The sequence below is a fragment of the Colobus angolensis genome, unplaced genomic scaffold (genome assembly GCF_000951035.1).
Source record: "Colobus angolensis palliatus isolate OR3802 unplaced genomic scaffold, Cang.pa_1.0 Scaffold7, whole genome shotgun sequence".
Taxonomy (NCBI): Eukaryota; Metazoa; Chordata; class Mammalia; order Primates; family Cercopithecidae; genus Colobus; species Colobus angolensis.
In genome coordinates this window covers 18,490,996-18,497,018 of record NW_012120709.1, presented here as the reverse complement: position 1 = coordinate 18,497,018, position 6,023 = coordinate 18,490,996, and the positions used below count along the sequence as shown (strand labels likewise).

General features: G+C 40.8%; 2 protein-coding genes across 2 annotated transcripts in view; both read right to left on the bottom strand.

Moving 5' to 3' along the window:
• Positions 1-3,503, bottom strand: part of SDHD (succinate dehydrogenase complex, subunit D, integral membrane protein) — a 38,110-nt gene extending 34,607 nt beyond the window's left edge. The window contains exon 1 of the mRNA XM_011926737.1: positions 3,500-3,503. The gene's annotated coding sequence lies outside the window, so the exon portion shown is untranslated. The remainder of the gene's footprint in view (positions 1-3,499) is intronic.
• DLAT (dihydrolipoamide S-acetyltransferase) overlaps positions 1-6,023 on the bottom strand; it is a 34,878-nt gene that overhangs the window by 774 nt on the left and 28,081 nt on the right. The window lies entirely within an intron of this gene.

Below are 6,023 nucleotides of genomic sequence, written 5' to 3'. Positions count from 1 at the left end.
CAGGCTGGTCTTGATCTCCTGACTTCATGATCCGCCCACCTCGGTCTCTCAAAGGCTGGGATTACAGGCGTGAGCCACCGCGCCCGGCCTATGATTCCATTTCTATAAAAGGTCTAGAAAATACAAATCTATAGATTCAAGCACTAGAACAGATTGCCCCGGGGCTGAAGGTGAAAATAAGAATTTACTGTAAACGAGCATGAGTGATCTTTTGGGGGTGATGGAAATTTCTAAAATAAGATTGCGGTAAAGACTGCATAATTCTGTACCTTCAACAAAAGTCAAGAAATTGTACACTTAGAGCAGGTACATTTTATGATATGTAAAATGGCAAATTAAAGTGTTAAAAAGTGTCTACATGCGGCCAGGCACAGTGGCTCATGCCATAATCCCAGCACTTTGGGAGGCTGAGGCAGGCAGATCAAGAGGTCAAGAGATTGAGACCATCCTGGCCAACATGGTGAAATCCCATCTCTACTAAAAATACAAGAATTAGCTGGGTGTGGTGGCGTGTGCCTATAGTCCCAGCTACTCAGGAGGCTGAGGCAGGAGAATCGCTTGAACCTGGGAGGCGGAGGTTGCAGTGAGCTGAGACAGCACCACTGCACTCCAGCCTGGTGACAGATTAAGACTCCACCGCAAGAAAAAAAAAAAAGTGTCTATATGTTGGCACAGAGGGGAATTAAAGGAATATTAAAAAAAAAAATCCTACCTCTATCTAGATTTTAAGTATCCTGTATTTATATTTAAGGAATATAAATTCCTTGAATGTTTGCTGCTGTGACAATCATCATGGTGGCCATAGCATGGAAAAGGAATGCATCTAAAAACAAGGAACAGGAAAGTCCAAACAGCATCCTAAAAGGAGATAACTGAAACGTATGTTCAGTAACAGTGGCTAACTCAGAATGGCACAAGAAGAGGGGTTTAGAGAGGTACAATAGTTAAAAATAGGCCTTGAATGAATTACAGAAGACTGTCGATGCTTTAAGCAAGCTATTTCTGCCAGGCTCCAGAAAACTCTCCATGAGTCAGTAATATGAATAATGCTGAAAACAGGAAGACTAATTTAAAGTCTGTTTAGTGGGCTGAATGTGGCCCTCCAAAAGATAAGTCTTTGTCCTAATCCCTGGAATCTATCAATGTGACCTTCTTTGGAAAAAGGTCTCTGGAGGTATAATTAGGATCCTGAGATAAGATCATCCTGTATTATCTGAGTGACCCTAAATCCAACGCCAACTGTCCTCTTAAGAGAAGAGAAAATACAGACACAGAGGAGAAGGCCATGTAAAGATGGAAGAAGAGACTGGAGTTATGCAATCACAAACTACTAAATGCCTAGAGCCACTAGAACTGGAAAAGGCAAGGAAGGATTCTTCTCTATAGCCTTTGGAGGGAATGCATTGCCCCTGCTGAAACCCTGATTTCAGACTTGTTTCCAGAACTGTGAGATAATAAATTTGTTTTAATCCATCAATTTTGTGGTCATTAATAATGGTAGCCCTAGAAAACTAACAGTTTCTAAAGAATATTAGATGCCCAGATGTTCTCCAAGAGAAGAATGACCAAGGAAAAGTTAGAACCAAGAGTTTACCCAATAGGTTTGATCAGATTAAGAAATGGTTTAATGGTTTCTGAAACTCCCCTCCTAGCTTGTGGAGTTTCAGAAAGAATTCACATGTACATAGAAAACTAGCCTTCCCTAAAGCAATTATTAAAATCAATTAGGTTAGCATTCATGGTATAATACATGTCTTAGTCATACACAATTATTTTCATAGGCATACAAATATTAACACTGGACACACACATACTCTAAAAAAGATTAACCAGGCTGGGCGCAGTGGCTCAAGCCTGTAATCCCAGCACTTTGGGAGGCTGAGGCGGGCGGATCACATGGTCAGGAGATCGAGACCATCCTGGCTAACACGGTGAAACCTGGTCTCTACTAAAAATACAAAAAAAAAGTAGCCAGGCATGGTGGCGGGCACCTGTGGTCCCAGCTACTCGGGAGGCTGAGGCAGGAGAATGGCGTGAACCCAGGAGGCAGAGCTTGCAGTGAGCTAAGATCGCGCCACTGCACTCCAGCCTGGGCGACAGAGCTAGACTCCGTCTCCAAAAAAAAAAAGTGATTCCCCCCTGGCCCCGCCCCAACTGAAGTTCACAAGCTGATGGATTTTATCCATGGTCTCCTTGGGGTCTGCATAAGGGCCCCTGCTACTGTTCTGTAATTGAGAAAAAGTTAAGGCTTCACACAAAGGCACAGCTCTGCCTCCAAAGAACTCCAGCTCTCTCTAGACACAAGCTCCAAAAAGATCAATGGGTACCAAATCCCCCAATTTGCCTAAGTTGCCTGGAGAAGGATTTTGTCACTTGCAAAAAAAAACAGGGACCCTGCTCTAATAAAAATACAGTGTATGGCTCATTAATTACCACAGGACTCTAGCCATGGTATCACACAGCACATACTGCTTTCTTGATTAAATTATTACAATATTGCTTGTTCCGTCATCCTCCCTTTGAGACAGTAAGGATAGTGTTCCCTATATTGTTTACCACTGAATCCAGTAAAGAGTACATGTTAAATAAATGTTGAATGAGTATATGAACAAGTAAATGAATGGTGTTTGGTTAGAATTAACAGACAATCTCAATCCCTTCATCTAAGTATAGAAATATCTTGATATTGCAGGTTCAGTTCCAGTTCCAGAACACCAAAATAATACTGCAATAAAGCGAGTCACATGAATTTTCTGATTTCCTAGTACATAAGAAAGTTATGCTTAACACTACACTGTTGTCTACTAGGAGTGCAATAGCATTATGACTAACAAAAAAACCAATGTATATACCTTAATTTAAAACTACTTTATTGCTAAAATATGCTAAAAAGCACCTGAACTTTTAGCGAATTGTAATTTTTTTGCTGGTAGAAGATCCTGCCTTGATGTTGATGGCTGCCGACTGATGAGGGAGATGGTTGCTGAAGACTGAGTGGCTGTAGCAGTCTCTTAAGATAACAATGAAGTTTGTCCCACTGATTGACTCTTCTTTTCACAGAAGATTTCTCTGTAGCATGCAGTGCTGTTTGACAGCATTTTAACCATGGAATTTCTTTCAAAACTAGAGTCAATGCTCTCAAATACTGCAGTTGCTTTTTCAACTAAATTCATAGGATACTCTAAATCCTCTGTTGTAATTTCAACAATGTTCACAGCTTCTTTACCAGGAGTAGATTCTAGTTCAAGAAACCACTTTCTCTTCCTCTCCATAAGAAGCAGCTACTCATCCATTCCAGTTTTATCATGAGATTGCAACAATTCATTCCCATCTTCAGGCTCCACTTCTAATTCTAGTTATCTTGCTACTTCTACCAACATCTACAGTTACTTCCTTTACTAAAGTCTTTGAACATCTCAAAGTTACCCACGAGGGCTGGAATCAGCTTCTTCCAAACTGCTGTTAATGATGAATCACTTTCAGAAGGTTTTCAATTTACTTTGCTCAGATCCATCAGAGGAATCACTATGTATGGCAACTATAGCCCTAAAATAAATTTCTTTCTTTTTTTTTTTTTTTTCCTGAGACAGAGTCTTGCTCAGTCGCCCAGGCTGGAGTGCGGTGGCGCGATCTCGGCTCACTGCAAGCTCTGCCTCCCAGGTTCACGCCACTCTCCTGCCTCAGCCTCCCGAGTAGCTGGGACTACAGGAGCCCGCCATTACACCCGGCTAATGTTTTTGTATTTTTAGTAGAGACGGGGTTTCACCATATTAGCCAGGATGGTCTCGATCTCCTGACCTCATGATCCGCCTGTCTCGGCCTCCCAAAGTGCTGGGACTATAGGCGTGAGCCACCGCACCTGGCCAAATAAATTTCTTAAAAAATAAGACTCAAAAGTCAAAATTACTCCTTGATCCATGGGCTACAGCATGGATGCTGTGTTAGCAGGCATGAAAATAACCTCAGTCTAGGCTGGGCGTGGTGGCTCACACAATCCCAGAACTTTGGGAGGCTGAAGCAGGCAGATCACCTGAGGTCAGGAGTTCGAGACCAGCCTGGCCAACATAGTGAGATCCAGTCTCTACTAAAAATACAAAAATTAGCTGGGCCTGGTGGCAGGCACCTGTAATCCCAGCTACTCAGGAGGCTGACGCAGGAGAACTGCTTGAACCCGGAAGGCCAAGTTTGCAGTAAGCAGAGATCGTGCCATTGCACTCCAGCCTGGATGACAAAGTGAGACTGCATCTCAAAAAAAAAGAAAAGAGAACTTCAATCTTGTACATGTCCATCAGAGCTCTTGGATGGGCAAGTGCATTGTCTACAAGCATAAATTTTGAAAGGCATCCTTTATTCTGAGCAGTAGGCCTCAACAGTGGGCTTAAAATATTCAGCAGACCATGCTGTAAACTGTCATCAGGCTTTGTTGTTCCATATATAGCACAGGCAGAGCAGATTCAGAATAATTCTTAAGGGCTCTAGGATTTTCAGAATGGTAAATGAGCACTGGCCTCAACTTGAAGTTACCAGCTGTATTACCTGCTAACAGAATCAACCTGTCCTTTGAAGCTCTAGAGCAAGGTATGGACTTTTCCTCTCTAGCTATGAAAGTCCTGGATGGCATCTTCTTCCAATATAAAGCTGTTTCATCAATTATCTTAGCTGTATCTTCTCAATAATTTGTACTTCACCCTGTACTTTTATGTTATTATAGCCTCCTTTCCTTCAACCTCATGAACCAATCTCTGCTAGCCTCAAACTTCTGTTACGCAGCTTCCTCACCTCTATCGGCCTTCAAAGAACTGAAGAGAGTTAGGGCCTTGCTCTGAATGCTTTGGCCTAAGGGAATGCTGTACCTGGTTTAATCTTTTATCTAGACCACTCAAAACTTTCTCCATATCAGCAACAAGGCTGTTTTACTTTCTTGTCATTCATGTGTTCACCAAGATAGTACTTTTCATTTCCTTCAAGAACTTTTTCTTTGTATTCACAAGTTGGCTGTTTGGTACAAGAGGCCTAGCTTTCAACCTATCTTGGCTTTTGACATGACTTACTCATTGAGCTTAATCATTTCTAGCTTTTAAAGTAAGAGACATGAAAGTCTTCCTTTCACTCAAACACTCAGAGGCCATTGTAGAGTTACTAATTGGCCTGATTTCAGTTTTATTGTGTCTCAGGGAATAGGGAGGCCCAAGGAGAGGGAAAGAGACAGAGGAACAGCTGGTTGATAATTTTATCAACCAGTCAGAACACATGCAAAATTTATCAATGAAGTTTGCCATCTTATATGGGCATGGTTCATGGGGCATCGAAACAATTACAATGGTAACATCAAAGATCCTTTATCACAGGTCATAACAGATAGAATAATAAAGTTTGAAATACTCTAGGAATTGCCAAAATGTGACACAGAGACAGGAAGTGAGCACATGCTGTTGGAAACATGGTGCCATCAACTTGCTTGACAGACGGTTGCCACAAGCCTTCAATTTATAAAAAAGCTCAATATATCAAAGTGCAATAAAGCGAGATCTCACAAATAGATGGCTCTCACTTCACACCCACACAGTAACAAGTATTGATGAAGACATAGAGAAACTGGAACACTTATCCACTATTGATGGGAAGGTAAAACGGTGCAACTGCTTTGAAAAATAATGTAGAAGTTTCTCTAAAAATTAAACATACTTTTACCCTATGACTCAGATATTCCATTCCTAGGAATCTACTGAAGAAAAATAAAAATACATGTCCACACAAATAATTGTATGTAAATATTCATAGTAGCATCATTCATAATAGCAAAAAACTGGAAAACAAATGTTAATCAACTGGTGAATGATAAAGAGGTATACTGAATACGATTAAACACTATTCAGCAATAAAAAAGAATAAACTACAAATACATGCTACAACATAGATGAATCTCAGAAACATTTTGCTAAGTGAAAGAAAGCAAATGCAAAAGACCGCATATTTTATGATTCCATTTCTTTTTTTTTTTTTTTGAAACGGAGTCTCACTCT